The sequence below is a fragment of the Archocentrus centrarchus genome, chromosome 23 (assembly GCF_007364275.1).
Source record: "Archocentrus centrarchus isolate MPI-CPG fArcCen1 chromosome 23, fArcCen1, whole genome shotgun sequence".
Taxonomy (NCBI): domain Eukaryota; kingdom Metazoa; phylum Chordata; class Actinopteri; order Cichliformes; family Cichlidae; genus Archocentrus; species Archocentrus centrarchus.
In genome coordinates, this window is record NC_044368.1 from 6,765,474 (window position 1) to 6,790,320 (window position 24,847).

At 40.9% G+C, this 24,847-nt stretch overlaps 1 protein-coding gene across 3 annotated transcripts in view; it reads right to left on the reverse strand.

The window, feature by feature from the left end:
* The window catches only part of syt1a (synaptotagmin Ia), a 188,629-nt gene that overhangs the window by 90,934 nt on the left and 72,848 nt on the right, over window positions 1-24,847 (reverse strand). For 2 of the 3 annotated variants that reach the window (XM_030720632.1, XM_030720629.1), the window contains exon 3: window positions 9,534-9,618. The gene's annotated coding sequence lies outside the window, so the exon portion shown is untranslated. Of the gene's footprint in view, window positions 1-9,533; window positions 9,772-24,847 lie in introns of those variants that run through there. The other variant, XM_030720631.1, reaches the window with a different exon arrangement.

A 24,847-nucleotide genomic window follows, 5' to 3' on the forward strand; every position in this document is an offset into this window, starting at 1 on the left:
TATTTAACATAAATTTAACTTTTTTGTCTTCGGTGTTTGGAGTATAACGTGCAGCATTCATATGGCATGATGCAGGGTGCCGCACAGTTAAGCAGCATTTAAAGTTCGATTTAGTTTAGACTAGTCGATTAGTATAATTTTTTTCCACTTGTTTAGTCAAATAATTCCCTAGTATTCACTCACCCATTCAGATCATTGCATTCAGGTGTTCCAATCACTTCTATGGCCACAGGTGTATAAACCAAGCACCTAATAGGATAGGATGCCACCTGTGCAATAAATCCAGTTGTGAAATTCCCCTGCTAGTAAATATTCCACAGTCAACTGTTAGTGTTATTAACAAAGTGGAAGCGATTGGGATGGACAGCAACTCAGCCATGAAGTGGTAGGTCACATAAAATCACAGAGCGGGGTCAGTAGATGCTGAGGTCCATAGTGCAGAGAGTTCACCAACTTTTTGCAAAGTCAATAACTACAGACCTCCAGATTTCACGTGATCTTCAGATTAGCTCAAGAACAGAGTGCAGAGAGCTTCATGGCAGAGCAGCTGCATCCAAGCCTTACATCACCAAGTACAATGCAATCGAACGCAGTGGTGTAAAGTATGCCACCACTGGACTCTAGAGCAGTGGAGACGTGTTCTCTGGAGTGATAAATCACTCTTCTCTGTATGGCAATCCGATGAGCGAGTTTGGGTTTGGGAGTTGCCAGGAGAACGGTACTTGTCTGACTGCATTGTGCCAAGTGTAAAGTTTGGTTGAGGGGGGGTTATGGTGTGGGGTCGTTTTTCAGAAGTTGGCTCGGCCCCTTAGTTCCAGTGAAAGGGACTCTTAATACTTCAGCATACCAAGAAATGTTTGGACTGTTTCATGCTCCCAACTTTGTGGGAACAGTTTGGGGATGGCCCCTTCCTGTTGCATGTCGCAACAAGACATGGATGAATGAGTTTGTTGTGGAAGAACTTGACAGGCCTGCACAGAGTCCTGAACTTAACCTGACAGAACACCTTTGGGATGAATTAGAGTGGAGACTGGCCCAATCATCCAACATCAGTGTCTGCCCTCAAAAAGGTCTTAATTTCATATAAAACAAATACATAAAGATTTTGTTTTATCCTTTTTTGTCTTTATTTTGTTAAACAGATTTTTATAGCACTAAATAAAATCTCAAATGACCATACATCCATGTCTCAAAATAGAATCCACTAGCAATAATCAGCACAATGCTGAACAGAAAGTCTTTAAATGGGATGCTGTGCAACAAAATGCAAAATACCTGAAAATGCAAAATACCAGTCTGCAGCGACAGACAGTTACTAAATTATTGATGTGCTTTATCCAAGTAAAAAAAGGTTACCTTAGCCCCTGCATTCACTCCCTAAAGACATTTTAGTCCTGAGGGTGAACTCTGACCATGCAGTGACTATTGATGGAACAGTAAATTAGTGAGGAGTATTGAGTGAATGTCAAACTAAGGCCACCATAATCCAACAGCTCATTCTCTGCATGAACCATGCTCTCACTGCGCATTCTGGGTAATTTTTTTTCTCCTCTTGGGGGTTGATCATATCAACAGCCAGCGTGGTTATTTATAGTGACAGAGAGAGAAAGAGAGGGATGTCTGTGTTTGTTGGAGAGAGAAGGGCTCGAGTTACACAATCAGGAGGATACTTTTTAAATGTAACTAAGCTGATTGATGATATGAAGCAGTTTGATCTAACATGTCGCTGCTATTCAGTCCCAGGTAGTCTTCAGACTTCAGTGTGGAACCGTTGCTGATTTGCCTTCAAATGTTTACGCGCACATGTTCCTCCCAAAAATTCAGTCACGACTTTTGGCAGTGGGTGAAAGTGATGACAAATGAATAATGCATAGGCTCCCGTAGTTAATGACAGTGATCACACATTGCTATGTCACCCCTACATTCAGGTGGAAAAAACAAAGTGAAAGTATTCTCATCCTAGTTAAACATTTCACTGGGATAAAAGAAATTCATTATGATGTGCCCTGCATGTGTGTGCGCGTGTGTTTTAGGGATGGCAGAGGGTGGGGTACTTCTTCAGAGGAAGTGCAAAGCCACTGATTGCGTTTTAGCTGCCTTTTCTGCCAGTCCTCATCAAACGAATGCAACAAAATGTGAATTTATACTCCCACAGGAGTCCCCTGCGTGACCCACTTCTCCCCTCCACAGAAAAAGAGAACAGAAAAAATAAAAAATAAAAACCTCTGAAAGCTTTGAAATATATCTGCAAGCCACCTTTTTCCCCACCTCCCTCATCCTCACAATCATGAGCACATGAATCAAAATTGCGCGCATGAATACAGTGTTCATTTGTGTCCGTGTGCATTCATGCCTGTGCACTACAACGACGAGCACTGCAAGACACAACTGTAATGGGATCTGTTTCTCCCATAGTGGGCCTCATCGATGGTGCAGCTGATAATATACTCCTGGGCGGATATCTAAGATCAATGATGACCCTCCATTTACCACAGCCTGCTCTCCTTCAGGGCCGATGCATTAAAGGACAGAGTTGGAACAAAATGCCAGATGTGCAGATAACCTCCTCCTGGCTTTTCTCTTTCTGTGGCATCCTTTTACATGACAGAGCCACTAATTTCAGAAAACCCGGATTGACTGGAAGGTCACAGACAGAGGGTGACATCACCGAGCTTATATATATAAGAGAGGCACGGATAGAAATCCATTTTTTTAATGACTTACATTATGAAAATAGACTATATTTTTTCATTGCTGTTTCACTGGTTGGCAGGTTGAAAATCAGATTTGGATCAACATTAACAGAAGAAAACTCTTCTTCCTTTTCTTCTCATTCACCCAGAAAGAAGCTCAATTTACAGACATGACAGGACAGCTTGAATCTGCATAGCAGTGTGTAACATTTCTTAAAGAGTCACAAAGTGATTTATAGCCAATATGCAGCAAAATTTTAATTAAAAGCAATGCTTTTAATTTGCAATGGCACACAATATATGCAAAAACATACGCCAAAAAAAAAAAAAAAAAAAAAATGCACAGAAAAAATACAGCAGTGGGTCTGGCTACACACAGAAACAGAGGAACAAATTAAATCCAAGCTCAAACCATCAAATAATAATAAAATGCCTACAGGCATGTCACAGCATGCCTGTAGCCCCCCAAGTACTTTAGAAAGCAGTTTTGCATCACCATCCTCCAGGCATCTTCAGCTTGGCGCCGCCAGACGCAACCCCAACGTACAACAAGCCACAGACCAAAACGCACTTGGCAAAATCTTGAAGGGTTAACCACTGCTTTTTGTGAGGCTGCCACCTTGTGACGGAGGTTTTCAACATTAGGTGAACCTCCTTTCAGCCACAACTTAACAACAAATGTCACATTCAAAAGTGACAAAGAACATGTTTACTGGCAGCCTAACACACGGCTACAAACAAAAAGGTAGAAATACAAAAAACAAATAACAGCAATAACAACATTTAACACAGCAATACACAAACAAATAAAACTAAAGTTAAAAGCAGTACAAGGGGGAAAAAGTAATAAAACACAATAAAACATAAAAACAGATCTAATGCAAATACGTTACCTAATAATAATATACAGAATCAGTGGGAGGCAGAATTTAATATGACAACTGAGAAAGTTGTTAATCTTAATCACATGAACTACAATTCATTCTGTATTTTGCTTTATTGACGCAGAAGAAACAAAAATGAAATGTGAGGGGTGGGCATACAACACCGGACTGTACACACTCAGCAAATTATTGCCAAATCTTTCTGACGATGACACAAAGATAGTGATATTTTCTCATTCTGTCAAACACAAAACAAGCCCATGCTTAATGCTTTAACTACTGAAAACCAGTGGATTGTTGCTATGCAACACTTAAATATGTTCGAGGTGTGCTACTCTCCCTTTACCTTCCACTAACCTGTACTCTGAGTGTTGAAAAAAAAAAATTACACTCTCTTTGTGCTGTCAGGCTAGCCCCTTTCCTCTCTGTAAATGCAGGTCTGTGGTGAATATGGAGCCTTCTGTGGAGTCAGAGATCTAGTGATAAAAAGCAGCTCCTTTTTCCCCACTCAGCCCATAGCAGACAGCATGCTGATTTACATAGTGCAGTGACAAGGACGACAGCTGCCGCCGTGTACTGAGATGGAAAATATATCTCCGCTCCTTTCCCATCACAACTCTTCTTCCTTTTTCCCTTTCTTCACTTTAACCCCAGTTCACATCAACTGTCTTTATATGCCCCACTTCTTATCATCAATATTTCTCCTGCTCAACACCAGGGTTTCCTGCCACAGCACAGTTTAATGATGAGATCAACGGGAGAGCAGCAGCAAGACCCAAGCACAGAACAGAGCAGGGAAGAATGGACACAAATTTTGATTAAGTCAGCTGGGTTGCCAAGTGGCTTGCGGAGTGTGGCAAACCCTGAGCAGGCTGAAGCTGCTTAAACAGAATGTCCTTTTTGACAGTTTGCCAACTGGATGTATATCAGCTGAACTGACACTATGCTTGGGTTTCAGTTATGAGTTTGGCTGATGGTTATGAAAACAAGATAAAGGATTGTTGCCCAACATTTGGATTTGTTCAGATGATTAGTTTATGTGATAGACTTTGGTTTTATGGCATTGATAGATCAGGAAAAAGGAGAAACATAGGTCAAATGGGAGGGAACCGAATGTGCATACGATTAACATACCTATAGAAACACTTAACTCATGCCTTTTCAATTATGCTAATAGAAACAGACACATACCCTGGTTCATTATTAGCTTTCTCAATTAGGGAACATGAGTATGATGGTTCAGAAGACAGGGAGGGAGAGAAGCGATGCATGCTTTGCTGTGCACTGCCTTAGGTCAAAGACTGGGAGGCTTTTATTGTTTCTCTCATGGGGGTGTTGGTGATGGGTGCTGGCTATCCTCTGTTCTTGGAGGACATGCAGCAGTGCACATAATCAATGTCATGCTGAGCCAGTGTATGCATATCTGTGTGTGTGTGTGTGTGTGTGTGTGTGTGTGTGTGTGGGTGTGTGTGTGTGTGTGTGCGCGTGCGTGCATGTGAGAGCAAAATGCATGCCCTCTGATGGGGGTAAGTCCACCAGTTTCCGTGGACCCCCTCACCAGAGAGACAGTGGAGTACACTAAGATCTCATTTAACAGAAATAACTCGTTTTCGTGTCTGATTTCACACCCTCTTGCTGTCTTCACTGTTATCATACGGGAGATGTAAAATGCATTTAATTAATTCATGAAACTGTGTGATTTGCATCTTGCAGCAGTAGAACATGCAGTACTGGTTATAGTCAAAATTTTATTATCAATGAATGTAATTAACTTTAAACAATAAATCTAACTCATGAAGCTGGGATTTAAAATGCGTTGGATGCATGTGTGTAAAAACCATGCATTAAAATCAATAAAACAGATCAATGAAACCCTAAGTGACTCATATATCACTTTTATTACAGCCAAAGCAGATTAATCAAATCAGTGTTTTATAAAGTGAAATGAGGCATTTTGCAGTGGGAGAGTGTGTTCTTCCTGAGTATGTTAGATCAGGGAAAAGGAAGCCAGGCAAAGCTAAGCTAAAAAACAGGTTACAGTACAAATATGTGGATGTAATCTTCTACAAGAGAAATCAGCATCATCATCAAGGTACATCTGCTGAATCAAATGTACCTTTCTGTCAAATTTAGCAAAATATAGACACATTTTGTTTTTCATTTTAAAATAAATTTGTATTTCAAGAAAAATCTAACAAACAGCTAGTTTCCCTTAGGGATGAAGAAAGTGTGATCAGGGAGTGGCAGGATATAAAATGGTTCATACTTAATGAATGTGTAAATATTCGTTAAATATGGTTACTGTGATATAAATACTGTGCACATTATCTAGCAGTCATTTCATAAACATAAACTGCCCATCTCCAGTCAATTTAGTAACTTTTGGTTTCACATGGGATTTGAACCCTACTCTTCTAGGTGAAAGTCCAAGAAGAGTAGTGCCACTGCACCCTGCTTCTCACATGGATTTTTTTCTCGACTGATACTACCCTGTACTACTCACCTGATCTAACACCTGTAATTGGCCAAAGCCTAAGAGCTAGATTATTTAAAGCCTGAAAACAGAACCCAAATAAGGAGCAGGAGTCTAGTTCCACCTCTAACCACTTCAAACCAATTAGAATGTCAGAAGGTGAAAAGGTGTGATCAATCTGTGGATTCAATTCAGATCAATTTGATTCAATGTAGCAAAGACTACATTGCTACATCAATGTAGCTGCTGCAATGTAGTCTTTGTTGTGTGCCATTTCTTCCATGAATTCAAATTCAAGCTGTTTCCATTTGCACTGAAGATAATGAAACTATAGGTAAAAGCATTAAGAATATCCTTTACTGCAAGCAAACACAGATTAGATGCTTTGGTGAATTATGGGCAGTGTGGCAAAGAAGCACACACCCCCATTTGTAAGCTTTGTCAATATGGCAAGAGTTGTAATTATTCAGCCAAACTACCTGGTTAAGTGCCGAGCACTAATGCTGCCGGACTCCACTGACAGTCAGTGCTAGTTCGTAAACACAAATAGATTAAGTCTAATAAATACTCAAACACTGCTGTCTGCTCCTCGCAGACTGTTCCTTCTGCAACCAAAATACAAAATCTGTCATTCCTCACAGTATATTATCTAATCACCACATGAATAATCTTTACAAACAAGCCAACATCCTGCACAATTTCCCTGCTCTCACATTGTCAGCTTGCAATATCTCCCGCTTTTGCCATCACTCCGAAAGCTCCATTTTTCTCTGACTATTGGATCTGTCCACAGGAGGTGGTACTGAAATTTTACCCTGAACACATGACCACTGTCCGTGGTTCTGAATCAGCACCACATGGCCTGAGCAAAGAGGCACGGTCTCCCACTGAGAGAAAAAAATAAGGATTTTGCTGGCTGGATGGACGAATGGAGTGGCTTGGACTTTGCCTCAGCTGGGACTGTCTGTAAGTGGCAAACAAGCCAGAGTCTCAGCAGGCAGGGGGCTCCACGCCCTGTTTGTTTCAGAGCTGTCACATGTGACAGTGTCATCTACGAAGGGATGGGGAGCTGGAGGTCTGAACGCATCCCTTAGATAGATAGAAAAATGATTGTGGATAGAGCTAGGTCGAATATTGCCTGTCTCACTAGATCGTCCTAGGAAGCCAGCTGAATGTGTGATACAAAAGAAATGACAGCAGTTGGACTTTTTTTCAACGATCAAAAGCTTTTTCAATTTTTTTTTTTTCTACATCGCGCTTCACGCCTGTGTTTTAAAATTCAGGCCGACATATTGAGGATGCAATTCCAGTTGTGTGAAAAGAACGACTGATCCCTGGTCATGAGAGGCCAACCCCGCTCCATCCCGTCTTTCCCTGGAGTAGAAAAGCTGGCCAATCAGAGAGGACAAGGCAATGAGTCACGGGGAGGGCTGGCCGTATCCAGTGGACCGAAAGGAGCTGTCTGATGCTCTGGGCAGCAAAAGCTGTAACATCCATGGATGGAGTGATCCGCTCAGAACTCCAGCGCACACAAACATACAGGAGATACATGCAAATCATAGATATGTTTTTCCCTAAATTTGAACTAGTTTAATGTAAAAAGGAAAGAATTTCCCTCTTCTTTGCCATAGTTTTATGACCCTTGCCCTCTTTTATGAGATTTATGAGACAGTTCATTACTCTCGGATATTGCCAACCCTCAATAACTCAAGAAGCACCCGCTGTAATGTTACAAGGTTGCGTGAAGGTCAGCATATTGCTTACTTCCAGCTCAGGCTGAGCTGTGTTTAAGCTTTGCAATGGTATAACACAGCGCCTGTCGTTCAAGGCTAAACGGCCATTTAAATAAACAAAAACGCAGTGAATAGGACATGTGAATGAGTGCCTGAGACGGTCATTAACTATTGATGTGATGGGAGATCTCACAGCTAGATATGTATCACACAACACAGACACTTGTGTGCAACACACAGTTGTGAAATCACATGACAATGCCAGCAGGTGTAATATTTTCCAAAAAAAGGGATTAAATTATTCTCAAAGTGAATTAATCTTATTAAATAGCTTTCATAAATTACTCATGATCTTACACATAAATCAAATGATAACAATGAAATGAATATGAGAGATGAGCAGGTTTTTCATGTCCTCTACTGGACGTACAATTCCATTTTCCAGTGAGCCACTAAGGCACCGTGGATGTGAAAAGAATTTATTGGACCTTGTAGGAGAATAAAGGATTTGGAAGGTGGTGGGAAAATGGAGTAAAATCCAAATGTATTGGCTTTGAGTCTGAAAAGACTAGGGCTTTGTGCTGCCTTGTTCTAGTGCAAGACAAATAGACAGGCACTATTTGAACCCCCACAATCTGCAAACTTTCACCTCTTTCATGTTTCTAAATGAGAGCGGAAACTAAGTGCAAAAGCGACTAGGAACAGGGAAGCTTTGTTCAGCCTCTGGCTCTCAATTCCATCTTTGCTCAAATATATAGTGTACCTCAGCGTGCATGGATGGATGGGTGGAGGGAAGAATTCGAAGGAAGAGAGATCGACTAGTTCTTTTCACTTGAATCTGGGATAATGAGGCCAGAGAGAGAGAGAGAGGAAGAGATAAGGAACGACAAAGAGGATATGACAAATGGCAGGGTAGGCGGCTCAGTGATTCGATTACAGTACAACTTCTCATTAAATGACAAAGAAAGCAAGCCCTGGATCAGGAAACCACAACACTAAATATATACTGGATACACCTACTAAAAGCAGCGTGTTTTTGCTTTACTGTATGGCAATAATGGTCTCTTCTGACTGTACTACTGCCACCCTGAGAGAGCCGTTGATCTGGAGCTCGGCCTAACCCTCTGTGGGGGTCTGCTTATCTGCCTGTCAGTGATGTCACAGATCCTATCAGCTGTAGAGCCCAAATTAAAAATCTTGAAGCACACCAAACTAATAATTTTGGCCAGTTTTCAAGGAACAAGCGCACCACAAAAAAAAACAAAAAAAAATGGATTCCACGTGTAGAAAGTATTTTCCACCCCACTATTAGAACCGCAAGTCTCTTCACTTTCTCCACAATTGATTTAATCTTGTAGATATGTTTTTTTGTTTCTCTTTTCAGTAATCCCTGTGAGTGTAAATCTGACATCCTCCGACATCTGTCACCCTGGATAAGCTCTTGTGAAAAGGAAACCGCACCTCCTACTCCTCGTCTTCCTTCTCTTCCTCTATATGACCTGACTCTTCCAATCACTATTACAGTACGGAGTCCTCAGAGCCATGTTTGCTGACACACTCGCACGCACACACACGTGCACACATCACAGGCAGCGTGTTCTCTCAATTTCAAGTGGGCATGCATTATTTTTTAAAGCAGCAGAGCAAAGCAGAGCTCTCGTGCCTTTTTGACTGTAAAAACATGCAGTCTCCATCACCACACTGCGATTCTCCAATGTTATTCTTTTGGAAAAAATAAACAATCTCTTACCTGGCAGCACGCTGTCTACCCTGGGTCCTCTTCACAATCCCAGGAAGGGGTTCAGACAAGTTTGCTGAGCAAGCTCAATGTGACACTTTGAAAAGAAGGAAAAAGGAAAACCAAAATAAGTGGCTAAAAAGCAACGTCCCCTTTTTCTTTCACACGCGACGGCTCAAGATGCACTCACGATCATACACTTGAACACCCAGTTGACAGCTCCGGCAGGCGAGCAGCTCACTGTTCCTTCCCTCCCTCTCTCTCTCTCCCTCTCTCTATCCCTGACACTAGCCTCCTCTCTTCCCGCCCACCTACTCCAGCCCCCTCCCCAAGCTTCTCTCTTTCTCCATCAGTCTCCTCACTTGCTCTTCCACTGTCAGACAAAATGCACACATCCCCCTTATTCTCTCAGCTCACATTTTTTTTTTTTTTTTGGGTGACATTTCCCCCCACCCACTCGCACGCTCTGCTCTGCTCTGTGAAAACAAATATCAGTCGGTGGTACTATTAGATGTGCATTTCCACATGCCATCTACAAACTTATTCTTGGTTTATGGAGCATTTCGAAAGACATTTTCTCTTGGAATAAGACAAAGCTACTCATGAAAGGCTAATAACATCAGATGGTGGGATTAATGAATAATGCTAATGAGGCGTTCATACTGTATACGATTTAGAGTCCCTTTTGAGAGCCATCCCTTAATTCTCCCCTCTCCCTACTCATTCCCCATCTTGCTGTCTCACTCCATCTATCCCCATCTCTCTTCAGGTCTGTGATGCTGGTCACGTCCCATTCTGCAGACAGCTAGTCAAGGGCATTCCCAGAGTAAGTGTATGCAAATGTTCTGCTTCGAGGAGCTGCCTTGCGTCCCCTCGACACTCAGCCAGACCAGATGTGGCACATGGCTCTCCCAGGGAGAGGGCAGCAGATGCAAAGGCAAAGGAGATCCAGCAGCAACAATCTTCCCAGCAGTTGAGACCTCACTCCAGTGGACATATTGAGGTCAACAGCACCTGAACTGATACCTTAAAATACAGAAGTACCAAGGGCTGCTTCCAACTTTATTCATGTCAGTCATGTTCATGCCATGTCCACTGATTTGGTTTGTTATGGCATGAAGCCTACAGTTCTGTCATCTTCCTCTTTCAGCTGCTCTCTTTTGGGGTCAGCACAGCAGCCTCTAAAGGGAGTAGTCATCTTACCCTAATGGCAGCAGCAACCTCACCATAAAGGCTGTCTCCATCTCATCATATTCCGTACATCCTCTTCTGTCATACCAACCCTCTGTATATCCTCCTTCACTACATCTATTAACCTTCCACTATTCCTCCTGCCCAGCAGCTACATATTCAACATGCCTTCCTTCTCGCTCATTGTCTTTGAACATGCCTTCCAACTCTCCTCTTCCTTTGTCTTCAGCCACCAGAAGCACAGTTTCCACCAGCACCCTGTTCTCCGGTGGTTCTTATTAACCTGGGTGCTGACCGATATGGTATGGATATGTTACTAATGAGCCCTTCCTATACTGGATGCCCTTGCTGACACAACCCTCCCCTAGTGCTTGTGACTGACACTAGGAGTATGCTGGCTTGTGATCCAATATGTAAGGAATTGCAAGGCTGGAAAAAACACATCTGATATGATTCATTCATTCAAGTCTTGCTGCTTATTTTACAGGCAAAATTACAACTCAGACATAGAAACCTCCTTTTCATGTGTTCGTGTGTGGAGTATATGACTAAGAGGTCCATACCACCCTATTACGTTTGTCTTCTCTGCACATCCATCCACAATCAACTAGAAACTCCTCTCCTTGATGGGTCATCTCTCATGCAAACATCCTCTCTCCATGAAATCCTTGAATTACTTTCAATGTTTGCTTGTTTTGCCTACAGGTTAGTAATAAGGCATGTGAACGGTATCTATTTCCTTCTCTACAACAGATCTGCTCCACGAGCAAAGGAAGTCTGCAGCAAAAAGCAACTGTGAGACACAGTATGCTTCTGCAGGCGTGAACAGATGTTAAATGTGTGTGCAAGTTTGTGTGCGTCTACATATGTCTATGGAGAGACCCAGTGCGTAAATAAAGCACACAGGCTGATAAAGCACAATGAGGCACATGGCACTGCTGACAACCTCCCCGCCCCCGCCCCCACCCAAACACACGCATGCACACACAATAGAGAACAGACATATAGGAGGGACAGAGGCAAAGCAAACAGGGAGTATGCGTTAATGATTACCAGCTAACACCCTGCCTGGACTCAGGCACAGCTTCTCTGTACACAAGCTTTGGTTCACTGGTTATGTGCATTCTGTGTGTGTTTTGTATTGTGTAGCTGTGGGAGGAATCGATTATTGGGTAAAGTGATGTGGCCGCTGCAGATTTGCATCTCAGCAGTCTTATGGTTCGACCCTAATGAGAAGAGGAGGAAGTGCATTCATGCTGAGCTGTGCAGGCCATCCTCTGTGGAGAATATCTGTTGTGTAGCTCAACCTAGACTGCTAAACACACAACCCAGCGCTTCAGAGGCCATTCACTATCACAGCTAGGGGCTGGAAATTATAAACCCGAAACGCCTCTATGCTTATCTCCTTGCAAACGTAAACTGGTTTCAGCCAAACAATTTCCCTGAGACAGAAAATAAACATTTGGGTAAATCTATACAATGTGTATACAGTATAATGAGTTGTTTTAAGAGTAATAGTGCCTAAAACAGGAAAAATGCAGGCAGCTGTGAAATCACTGCAGTTGAACTGAGACTGCGGGTCCAGATTAAGGCCCTCTGTAGATGTCATTGAGCCCCAAAGGTGCAGCATGAACCACCCTGACACTGAAAGACCAAGAAATAAGGATTCATACTGTTTACACATCATATTTCCTGCAGGAGAAGATAAATATTTCCTCTGCTAAATGGAAACTTTGTGAGTGATGGTGAGGCTTGTATTCAGAAGCCACTAAGTTCTCTCTTTATTTGGTATTGCCAGCATTTGTCCTACATATACTGGTGTTGACAGCCTGTGACAACTGGTTGATTTGGGTTAACAGTGTCAGAAATCAACCTTGAGCCTTTATGCTTGAAAAAGGAGGAACTTACAAAGCCTTTGAGGTTTGATTGACAAGTGGCTTGGAGAATTATAAATGAGAAATACAACAAACATAAAAGCTTAAGTTGGAGATAGGGCCAAAATCTTTCCACTTACTCCTAAATATGGAGAGAGCACTAATTTAAGTTTAATTGTAATGTAATGCAACAATAGAAATTAAATTACCGAAAGACTGTTGTTCTTAGAATAACAATGGCGCTGATGTCAACATGTTCTCATGCCAGGATACAACATACTGCTGTTTTCTCAGGAAATGAGGTTGGCAAGGTGGTGAAGGAATAAGTTACAATTTTGTGATTCAGGGGACCATCATTCTTGTCCAATTTGGATTTCTGTGTTTTACTTTTTGTTTTGTTTTCACTCGCTTTTCACTTCAGCTTTCACTTGCCAGGTATATTTAAGCACCAAAAACAAGCTGTGCAGGGTCTGAATTATACCCCTTCAAAACAGTAATCCTGCTGAACGTGTACACTAACCCAGTGGGCTTAAATGGGGTGCCAAAGGGCCTTTACACATGTCCATATGTAGGTACTTGGGAGCAAAAACCTATTTCAGTATTTCCATAAGCTGCTGGACCACGGCACTGATGCCAAAGGACACCATGTGTTTATCTTGGGGCACCAGTGTCTTTGACAAAATAGCAATGGAGCTGCAAACGGGCTCCAACTGGCCAGTCGGAATCCGTAATCAACATTTACAGCACAGGGTTTGCAAATCAAACCCTGTGCAAAGCTTCTACACCATGGTCAAGGAAAAAGAATCAAACCTATGAGAAGACAGGATAATGGCTCTGGAGTGATTAAAATCTTACCCACCCCTAATCAGGAGCAATGCTAAACCTTGGCTGAGGAAAGATAAAGGGAACATAATGAAAATAAAGCAGCTTAAAAAATAAAAATCAACCAACAGAAGTAAAATGCTATCAAAACCATTCTTTTTAAAATAATAATAATTATAAAAAAAGGTCACCTCCCTCCAAGGTCAGTCTAAAACAAACACTGTGTCCTCTGAAACTTTCATTACCTGCGTTTTTGCACAGGTTGATGGAAGCAGCATTTCAAAAGAAATGGACAGGGAATATGAAGAGGAAAGCTTAGAGTGAAAAATCTTTCAGGCCAGGAACCTGGCTAGATTGAACAAGAAAGGAAAAGTGAAGAACAGAGATCAACAGCGTGGAAGAGGAAGAAGGAGGCCGAAATGGCATTTAGAAGAAAAAGGTGGCGAAATAAAAGGAGATGGGTGAACAAAAAGGACAATTTCCTAAATGTCGGGGGTATTTGAATGGTCACCTTTGGACACTGCAAATTACTGGTCTTATTCAAGCACTAAGAGAGAGGATGTGAAGCAGTTAGAAGTAGCTTTTGTAATTCATCTATACAAACCTTAATGACTAATTTGTTCTCTATTCCACACAGCTGCACTCAAATTTAATTGCACTGGGATAACAATGTGCTGCTTAAAAGAGAATACCATAAAAATTATTAAATAATTATTAATATTTTACATTTTGATTGATTCCAAACACTTGCTCTCCTATCAAAAATTAGCACAAATTTTTTGGATGAATTGTGATGCCAAAGCCAGTGTTTCAGTACTTCAGTGTCTTGAGGAGTAATTAAATGCATCTGTGAATATCTGTATATTCATGATACATGTTTGTGGAAGCATAGAGGCACGGGTGCATTTCCTTGATAAGAATCATGCGCTTGCATTTTGGATGAAAAACAAGGTGACCGCTGGACTTTCTGCTTGCCCACAGCCATGAATTCAATTTAAAAATCATCATTGTCTGCCCTTGGCAGCATACGGTGCTCTTCCAACTCCCAATTTAAAGTTTCATCACAGGAAACTTGCATTTCTGGACTTTACAAACTGATCCGTTCATTCCTCTCTGGCCTATCAGCTCCACTTAATCCTATTCATCCAATCACTGCACGCACTTAGGGCTTCTTCTATTATGTCTCGTTGCTTTCAAAAGAACTTCTTTTAATAACTGTCCATTTTACTGATTTAACAATCATCCCCCCAGTGCCAAAAACTTCCTCAATACATAAAATCATCTCAGTTTCTTCTAGCTGAACTTTTTAAAAGCTTTTTCTAGCATACACCAGGTTTTTATTATTCATTATTAATAAGTAAAAGGGATCAAAGTTGAATTTTTGGTTAAATAAAGATTAGCAACACTGCATTAGTAAACTCATGTTTGTCTAGCCATTAGTGCCCCACCTGCACCGGCTCTGCACTCCACTGCTTTACTGGAACTAGATTTAAATGGTTTGGTACCCTTTAGACCGGGTATGAGTTCCAAAGAAATCAGATTTCACTTTGTCCAAAGCACTCAGCATTCCAGCCAAGTGCGTGCCTACAAACCTAATAAGAAGAAAAGACAAACATCATTAAGAATACACTGCTCCTAAAAAAAAATATATATATATATATATATATATATATATATATATATATATATATATATCAACAAATGCTTTTCTTCTTGAAATAATAAGCGAATTTAATTTGACACTAGCGTGAATTAGTGATCCTCTAACCCTATTTTTATTCATATGTGGTGCTAAGAAATGCTTCATGTTTCCCACATTCACAGTGTCTCTTCTGCACCTTAAATCATAAAAATGGCACCAATAACTACCAATAACACTGATGTCTGCAGATATTAGACTCATTCTGTGATTCTGGCACAATCTTATTTTTTGCCCCTTTAAATGCATTCAAGTTGTATTGCTGTGACCCACCCAGACTATCCAGTGCTAATTCTCTCTGCTACTGAGGCATGCACTTCCAAATGGAGTAAAGTAGCCCTAATTACAGCTGATGCACTCATTTAATCTCTCTCTCTTTCTCCGATTCTCTCCCTCTGCCCCTCTCTCTCTCTCCACCGCAGGCAGGAAGCTGCCACGAATCACTTACAGCTTTATCGTTGGATAAGTGGCTGTTCAAATATGAAGCTATTCAGAGAACTCTTTTCAGTACACACAGGTGCTTCCTTTCACCACCACCCGGCCTCTCTCGCTCACATGCGTGCGTCAGATACTGTACACAAACTTCCACCTACACACAGATGCACTCACGCAAACATACAGAGCACAACGCTACACACAGAACACCTGCTAGGGTCAGTAACACACGCCGAGGTCACTGATGCCATGCAGATGTTTGGCTGCCATTTGAGGGCACGAGAGGTACAGAGAAAAACTGAGAAACTGCGGTTTTCCACAAAATTTCCATTTCAAAATGCAAACTACCACCTTTTTATTTGCACCAGTCAGCTACCAATTATAGATACTTATTTCACTAAACATCACTCAGGGCATTTTTAGCAGCATATTAAGTGCATGTGATTTATTTCAGCGTTTTAGGCCAACACTGTTGCGCTGTCCATTCATTCGGGGCTAAGAAAGTTTGTTTCCAGTCTTATTATTAAATTTCTAGTTATTATCTTGTCAAGTTCAATTGTCATGGTGTGAATTTGATGCATTGGAGCATCTCTCTGGTGTCTAAAAGCCTTCTCTGAAAATAGGAACTCAGAGTAGCTGTCAAAAGTCACTGCATCCTGTTATTGGAAAGTCAAAGGCAACCCAAACAAACCAATCTTCTTGTATATGTGGAGATTAAATTACAGAGCAAAATGTTCAAAACATGTTCCAGTGATAACTGACAGAATGGATACATTTAAACTAGGTTCATATTCCACTAATAAAGGTTGTGTTGTGTTGTGACAAACTGTCACAGAACCGTCACCTACTTCTACAGGTTCCATTAATTTTTGTGCATCTTCAGTGAACACTTTAGCATTCTCAGCTAATGGTTTTCACTTCAGTGTCTTGGATCAGTGTCACCACGTTTGCCAGCTTTGTTTCCAGAATCAGCGTAGCTTTTAGTGACTAAATCGAAAACATTTAGCAGCTGACCAGGACATCAAGAACTGCCGCCTAGGGACACTTGGCCTGTAACACTGAGGCACAGTTTGCATCTGACTTTAAAGGGAACATATAATGTTATTTCTGATCAACTGAAAAAAAACATTGAGGTGAGAATATGTGAGTGTTGTGATTACAGCTGATTTTGTTGCCCTCAAGTGGCCACAAAAAAAAAAAAAAAAAAATTGTCTAAGGTGGACTGTTTTGTGCATTCTCATTCATACTGTATAGGTAAATAGCATGAATAAAATGTTCTTGACTTTCTTTTCCCCTTTGGTTCCCTATGTGTGTGTATAAAGCGGGGATAAATGCAAAAGCATTAGCATCCTTTCTTTGGTCTTAACAAAGAGCTGCACCCCACCACCACCACCATCGGTTTCAATTAAACATAAACCCTGTGAAATCGCCATTGATAATTCCACCTTCTTTCTCCAGAAAGTCTTGTTAGCATGCTCAGTAGCCTTTATCTCCTCTATTTCGCTTCTAACTCCAGTCACCAGGCGCTGCTGTTCACAGAGGTCACATCCGATTCCTCCCAGCAGTAATAATTACGACATTCTTATGGAGAGATGAGTGGCCCTTTTGACCTGAGAGTCCCCTTGACACACACACACACACACAGACATACACACGTGAGTAGGAGAGCAACGTGAGCGGAATTCACTAGTACTGATGACTGAAGGACTTTGGACTGAAGACACATGAAGCAGACACACCAGTGCACATGATACATCGTACATAAATAAAGACACTGAGGAGCATCTGTGTGCAGATGAGAACTGGGTGTTTTTTGGGAGGGCCTGGGTCTGGGATAGGATTGAGGAGTCAGCACTGTCTGTTAGAGTGCCCCGGGCTGAGTCTGTGTAGGGGACTCAGAAGGGGGATTAGTGGGGATTTAGAGAGCAGTAATTACCCTTGCCCATTGAGGGTTTGGTAATTAAATTACCTTAGCAACCTTGATACTGCCCAGCCACACAGAACCTCGAAGGTCAGACAGAATGAAATTTTACAACATGCAAAATTTTGCTTTACATTGTCATTTTAAAAAGCATTGACTGTTAAGCACAACAACTGTTAGTAATTACTATGGAACCAGGTGTTTCCCTGTGCAGAAATAATACTTCAGGAAACTCAGCGATAAAGCACAAAATATGCATTTATTACGTGGTTTCAAGGAGATGAGAGATGAGCACACGTGTTACAGCAGGGACAGTCATTCAGTTCTGAGTTTGGCCTTACACAGAGAGTTTTCTTTGTACTGTCTTCTAAGTCTTTAGATAAAGACACAGACAACAAGCAGCTGGGCTGTCCTTTCAGCCTCTGCAGAGGCAAAGAGAAAATGCCAAACAGAAGACAGTCGGGTCATCATTCTACAAAAAGGCTCCACCGAGCTCGACCCGTCTCTATCACGCCTCACCAAATAGACCGTCTCACTAAAAAAAATCCCTCATGTTCACAAATAAATAAACATTTTTCTCATATATGTCAAAAATGCAAATGGGAACCAATGTTAATCGCTTACTTTTCTGTATGATTAACCAAGTCATCAGAATTCATTATGTGTTTGTGTTGTGATATTCTTATTATCTAAATGGCAGTGGCTGAGCTGTGTGTGCTTGTGTGCTTGTAGAGAAGTCATACATTATGTTAAAGTATGCTGTTATTATGATTAACCATGCCATAGCAATTTGAAAGCACTACAGTGTTCAAGTGGTGTGATATACAGCTGAACATGCAATAGAAAAACACTTTTCAAACCTGAGATTTCCATCAAGAAGCAATTACATGGTTAACTTCTACAGATAGTTGTGACATGGAGTAGATTAGTGGTTAAGTGAGAAATGAGCGGAGGTTAAAGAGCAGTGGATTTGGAGTGAGACAAAAGAGAGGAAGAGAGGAAGAGGAGAGAGAAATGCGTGGGAGTAGCAGCATCTCCCACACAGGCATGAGAGTCACGATCGACCACTGAGCAATACTCACTCTTCTCAAACTGACATACAGACGCCAGCAACAACTGCCAAGCAGAAATGCAATCTCCCTTCACATACATGCTCATGACTCTATTATTCAGAAGCATTATATACACTTTGCATTAAATTTATGTCAGTGCATGAAGCTATAGAAGCTTCTTCGTGGCTTCTATAGATTCAAAAGCTGCAGCCGCATGATAACAACCTAAACCTTCAGCCTGCACTTGCTGCATAAGCATTCGTTGGCCACGTGTGAATGTGTACTCAAGCACATGCAAGCAACATATACACATCAAACGCAGACCTACATTCATCAAAAAGAAATGGAAAGATCACTGAAATGCACGAACCATGTAACTCATTACCTGCCTTTCCCAAAAGGGAACTTTGATTTCCCTCTATTGAAATTGTGATCACACGCTCTGTAATAGTTTTCTCTTGCACCTTCAAGCTTTATGATGGAGCGACCCTTATCTAAACACCCACCATTGTATTGGTAAACCAAAATAATGATCCGACTCCACTCCCAAGTGAGGGCAATAGATCAAAGTGACTGAACTAATTTAGAGACTCAGACAAAAGCTTCTGGTAGGTCCTCCTGTGAAAATAAATTGGCCAGAGCACTGAGCTGGTTTATTCCCAGCTACATCTAACACACTAAACAAAGCATGCACAAAAACTAATCACTGATTGAGGTCAATGTTCTCAATAAGATGATTTTTCTAGGATTATTTTTTAAGATATGAAGTAACTATAAATATTGTCACGGTACCCCCACCCACACCCAATTATTTGTCCAGTTGTGATAAACTGTCCTTCAAGAAGTGACTTGCTCGACCCTTATCCTCTTTTGAAGAACAATTTTTGTGTTACTTTTTGTCAACTAAACATCAAACTGTCAACGTGTTAAGGAACCACACCTTAAGACCAAGCACTGCGCAAGCTGGCCCAAATGTCAGGAGTGAATATGGGGAGAGATGGAGCTGAGCATCCACAGGTCTGTGGTTAGGGGCTGTTTCTCAAGTGAGATCTGAGCTGCTTAGGTAAGTCCAAGCTCCTTCATGTAGCTGTCGGCCAAACCCTTTGAACATGTTATGCCCAGCACACCACACTCTGGATACCCCTAAATTGTCATCAAAGTGAGCAAAGTGGTGCAGTGACTGTGACAATATAGCATTTAAATAATCTATTCAACATAGTTGCCTCTGCCAAGGAGGTTATGTGATTGGCTGGGCCAACTTAAAAGAGACAGAGTCAAAAAAAAAAAAAATGTCTTCAGCTTATCCAGTTCAGGGTCGTGTCTGGGCCAAGCCTATCCCATCTGCCGCAGGGCAAGAAGTGGGGAATGAACTGGACAGGTCGCCAATCTATCGCATGGGAAAATACCATATTTTTAAATGAGAAAAAGAGGGCCCAGGGACTCAACTCACGAATGGTGTGAAGGGAATTTTCACCCTTGGCAAAGGGTATGCAGTCTCGAACTGCTATTGTTTACCTTATCATAACTGTCCTTTCGATGACACCAAACACTTTTAAACAAACTTTAACATCATCATCATCATTGCAAAGACGGCGTTTTCCAATTACCGACATATTAAAATAACATTAACACGAGCAAGAAGAAAGTTTGGAGCCTGTAAAGTCATCAGTGTAATACTTATTATCTCCACAGGGATGCTTAGATGTTAATACACGACGTGGTTAATTGCTTAGAATAAATTCTTGATTACATTTTGAGGTATGAAATAATGAAAAATGCAGATCTGTCAAAGTTCTGTTTGCAAAAAAACAATAAACTGAGCCACGACTGCTTCATGTAATCTCTCTCGCTCCTCATATTCTAACTGGATGTCATCCAATGCCTACTATACTGACAAAAGTTATTAGGCTAGATGTCAACTCTGTCTGCACTCAGATAAAAGCAGTCTGGTTAGATCCGTGCCTTGTTCTGCACAACAGATAGTTTGGTACATGGCATAACAACTGCTCATTAATCAGAATTGAATCTGTCTGTCAAGCACCTGTGTTTGGGATGGAAATGCCACCTGCCATATGTCTACTGGGACAGGAGAAGATATTGTACATTAGATGTTCATAATCCCAGACATGACAAGAGGATTTCTTTTTTGTTTTTTTAATTTACTATTTCCTGCAGTTGCTGGATGGAAACAAAGGGAAGCGTGGGGGGTATTGGCAGCTCTCCAGAAGCCAGTCGATCATCACACGTCACATAACTGTACCATTACCTTCCCCTGCAGCCTGCTGGAACATGTAAGGGACAGCTGGTGCCAGATACCTTCTATAGCACCTGATGGGTGTGATGCTATCAATCTGACAGAATTAGGCAGCCTCACAAAGCAATAATTATAACAAGAGATCTTAATCTTAACTGTGTGAATGAAAGAAAAAGAAAAATGTGTGTGTGTATGTGTGAGGAGAATTTCCCATTGACACAGGCTCTGTGGGGCCTACCTATGATCCCACCCACAGCAGTCACCTTGACAGCGCCCTTCACAGCCCTCGCTACACAACATGTATTTATCAGTACAGATCTGACAGTCGTGTTAATTCAGTTCACGATCTTATCACTGTGTTTCCTAAAATATGCATGTATCAGAGCTCTGAATCCCTGAAAATGTCTTCATTCATGAAGAAACATTAGTTAAGAAAATATTAGTTTATGTAAGCCACCAAGTCAAGCTCAGCCACAGTCAACTGGCAAATCTCATATACAACACGATTTAAGATGCTGTAGCTTTCCCACTGAAATACACCTTGCAACTGACCCTGAGCCCAGCTCCTTTGTATTTATCAGTACAAAAAAAAAAAAAAAATATATATATATATATATATATATATATATTTGTTTTGTTTTTTTTTACGCAAGACTAATATTATATAGAACCTCATAAATCACCATTCTGCTGTTGTATGAATTAGGGCATTAAAATTAAGAGAGAGAGAAAACAAAAGTAATCACACCAAAAAGTAAAATCCAGCTAAAATTACTTCCCTTGATTGTCACAATTTTTCATCAACACTGATCTGTCTTAATCAAAACAAAGTAGACAATTTCCACTGGAATTATTTGACAAATTATGCACATGCTGTACAGACAAGGGGTTTTCGAGTGATTACGATGACAGATGGTTTCAACAAATATGACAAATCACTGGACATCAGTGGAGAGATTAGACCTGTGCACTGAAAAAAGCTAGGGCCTGTGGAAAGCAATGGTGAAAGATGGAAGAAAAGGGGGCTATGTAATGTCTTCATTTAGTGTGTTTTTCTTAATTCACTCTATTCTCTGTAAGCTTCAAATCCACATTTATTCTCTGGCTAAATGACAAGCCTAGAGGCAGAACCCTGGGACTTTGAGTTTAACCCTAATCTGCCCTAATGAATGCTGGTGAATTGTATTGTTTTAGCAATGAAAATTTAAGCCCTGCTTAGGACCATAGAAGGAGGGAGTGGAGAAGCACTCCTTTCAGTCCATCTGAGCTACACACTTCTCACTTTTTCTCCCTCTCTTTCCTCCTTTATCAGTCCATGGACTGCACTCTGCCACTTTGGATATGTCATGGGCAATAAGGATGAAAAATTGGACCACTCCTTGGGTGTGCGACCGGCACGCTGGCTCCATCCTTCCACCTTCAAATGCCTGGAGGAGGCTGAGCTCCACGCTCCCAAAACAAAATAGGATTTAACAAGGCCAGAATCACTCACAATGCCTCAGTAAATAGCCACTGAACCCTGCCTGGACCATCACTTGCAGCTGAATACAGACTTTAAAATAGGAGTGTGGAGTAGGTGGACAGAGTTTGATAGTACAGAGAGTATTTCAGTGCTTTGAATTCACCATAAAATACAAATCTAGCACGTATCAAAATCATATGCCAAAGTCAGCATGACTCTTTGCCACAATAGAAAACTCAACACACTTTCAATTAAAGTCAAACTTTTTCATATTCCTACTTTTTATTTCATTCTGGAGGATAATCATTTCTGTTAGAACAAATCAGGACTGCAAAATTAAACACATTAAAATAGAACTGCATAATAATTATAGAAACCTATCATCCATCCATTCATTTCTTTCCGCTTATCCAATTCATGTTCACGGGGGGCTGGAGCCTATGGCAGCTGCCATAGGGCACGAGCCAGGGTACACCTTGGACAGATCGCCAGTCTGTTGCAACGCTAACACAGAGGCACAAACTCACATTCACACCTAGGGGCAATTTAGAATCACCTAACTCTGACATGAGTGCCACCGGGTGTGGCCTTCTGCTGCTGTAGCTCCTCTGCTTCAAAGTCTGACACGTACATTCAGAGATGCTCTTCTGCATACAAGTGGTTATTTGGGTTACTGTTTCTTTTCTATCAGCTCAAAGTCATTCTCCTCTAATCTCTGACATAAACAAGATGTTTCCACCTAGAGAACTGCTGCTCACTGAATCTTTTCTAATATTTCAGATCAAAATGTGTAAACCTGAGAGATGGTTGTGTGGGGAAAAATCCCAACAGATCTGCAGTTTCTGAAATATTCAGGTCACCCCACCTAGCACTAACAAGTATGCCACATTCAAAGTCACTTAAATCACCTTTCTTCCTCAGTGTAATACTGGATTTGAACTTCAGCAGGTTGTCTTGACCATGTCTACATGCCTAAATGTGTTTGGATGATTAGAGGCACAGTCGAACAGATGTTCTTTAAAAAACTGGCTTGTGAGTATGTTTACATTAACATAATTGATTGTATTATCATCCATATTAAAATGTCCTTTACTGTCTGATCAACAGTAAAAAATCTTGGTGACATTTTTCTGGTTAACGCTTCACCTGAATGATGTTTCAACATTAAAACCAGACCAGCATGCTTCAAATAGTTATTAACAGCTGCAGGTGGCTAACTAGCACGAGGGACATGCACACATGGCTAATTAGCACATCATAACATAATGCCTAACTATTATTACTCATCCTATATTTACACACCAGCTGTTTACACCAACACAAATCATTTTCTGTATTGTAATTTGATGACAAAGCTTGGCTTTGGCAAATACACTAGCAGTGCCCATGCAGTTAGCGACAGCAACGAAGGGATCCCTGTGTTTCTCAGCCACGGCTTCCACACAATCCTCTCTGTCTACATCCATACACTGAGTTGCTGCACTAAACTTTTCCAAAAAAAATGCCTGCAGTTTTTTTGGGTTTTTTTTGCTCCCTGGAAATCAACCGTCAACAATCGTCTTTGTTGTTGCAGAATTCTCCCTCAGTTCAGAATACTTTTAAGTGCAATGCCTCTGCTGTTACTAAAATAAATAAATAAATCACACACTAATGAGCAATTCAATTAAATTTTACTGAAAAAAAGAAAAACAATCCAAACTGCACACTGTGCACGTGGCTTTAACATGTTTTCATATTAGCCCTCAAGTGAGCATGTGTCTCATGTTTTTCTCTGTATGTATGCACAGAATGAATCATCCTGTTTTCATTTTTGTCCTGAGAATGCGGCTTGTATGGTGACAGGTGGATGTATAAGTGTGGTCTAATTTGTGATTATACACCCCTCTCCTATAGGGTCAAATCAATACATTATTTGACCCATATGTATTGGACCCATAAATAATGCATTGTCATAGTGTGAAGATATTTGGATGGCTACGCGTAAGTGACAGCTCACTAGTTTTCCCTTCAGTGCATCATAACAGTGGGTGCATCTATAAATGAGTCCTCCAAGGTCATAGACTTATTTATTTCTATTCATATATTCACAGGCTCTTTTTTTAGCTTTACTTTCTGCCTGGGAGTGTTCCAGTCAAATACATTTTAATTGACTTGCTATTACAGGTAACTAAGCAGCTTAAGCAGTTCTATTTGCAAATAACTTTCCATGCACATGCTGTTACCTTTTTATCCAAGCGGACTGTGTTGACACATCATTTTCCATCATCATGCCTACCATCTGAAGCATACATCTAATTCTATTTATTCCAATATTCAGAATTTCCCATTAAGCTGTCATTTCAATTGCTGTGTATTTAGAGCCCACCTAATAAAATTTAGGGTTGTAAGGCAGTGTTGCAAACATGTTAATGACTCTAAGGAAAAGAATGATATTCCCCAGGGGCTGATACATTTTACGGTTCATTAAATCTACTTAATGACATGTAAAACATGAACAACATAATATTCACCATCCCAGAGCAATAACAAAGCACAATAAAGTAGGTTTAAATGAATTTTAAATGGTCACTATGGGGAGACTGGCATGTTAAATTCATAAATATGAAGTCAGATGAA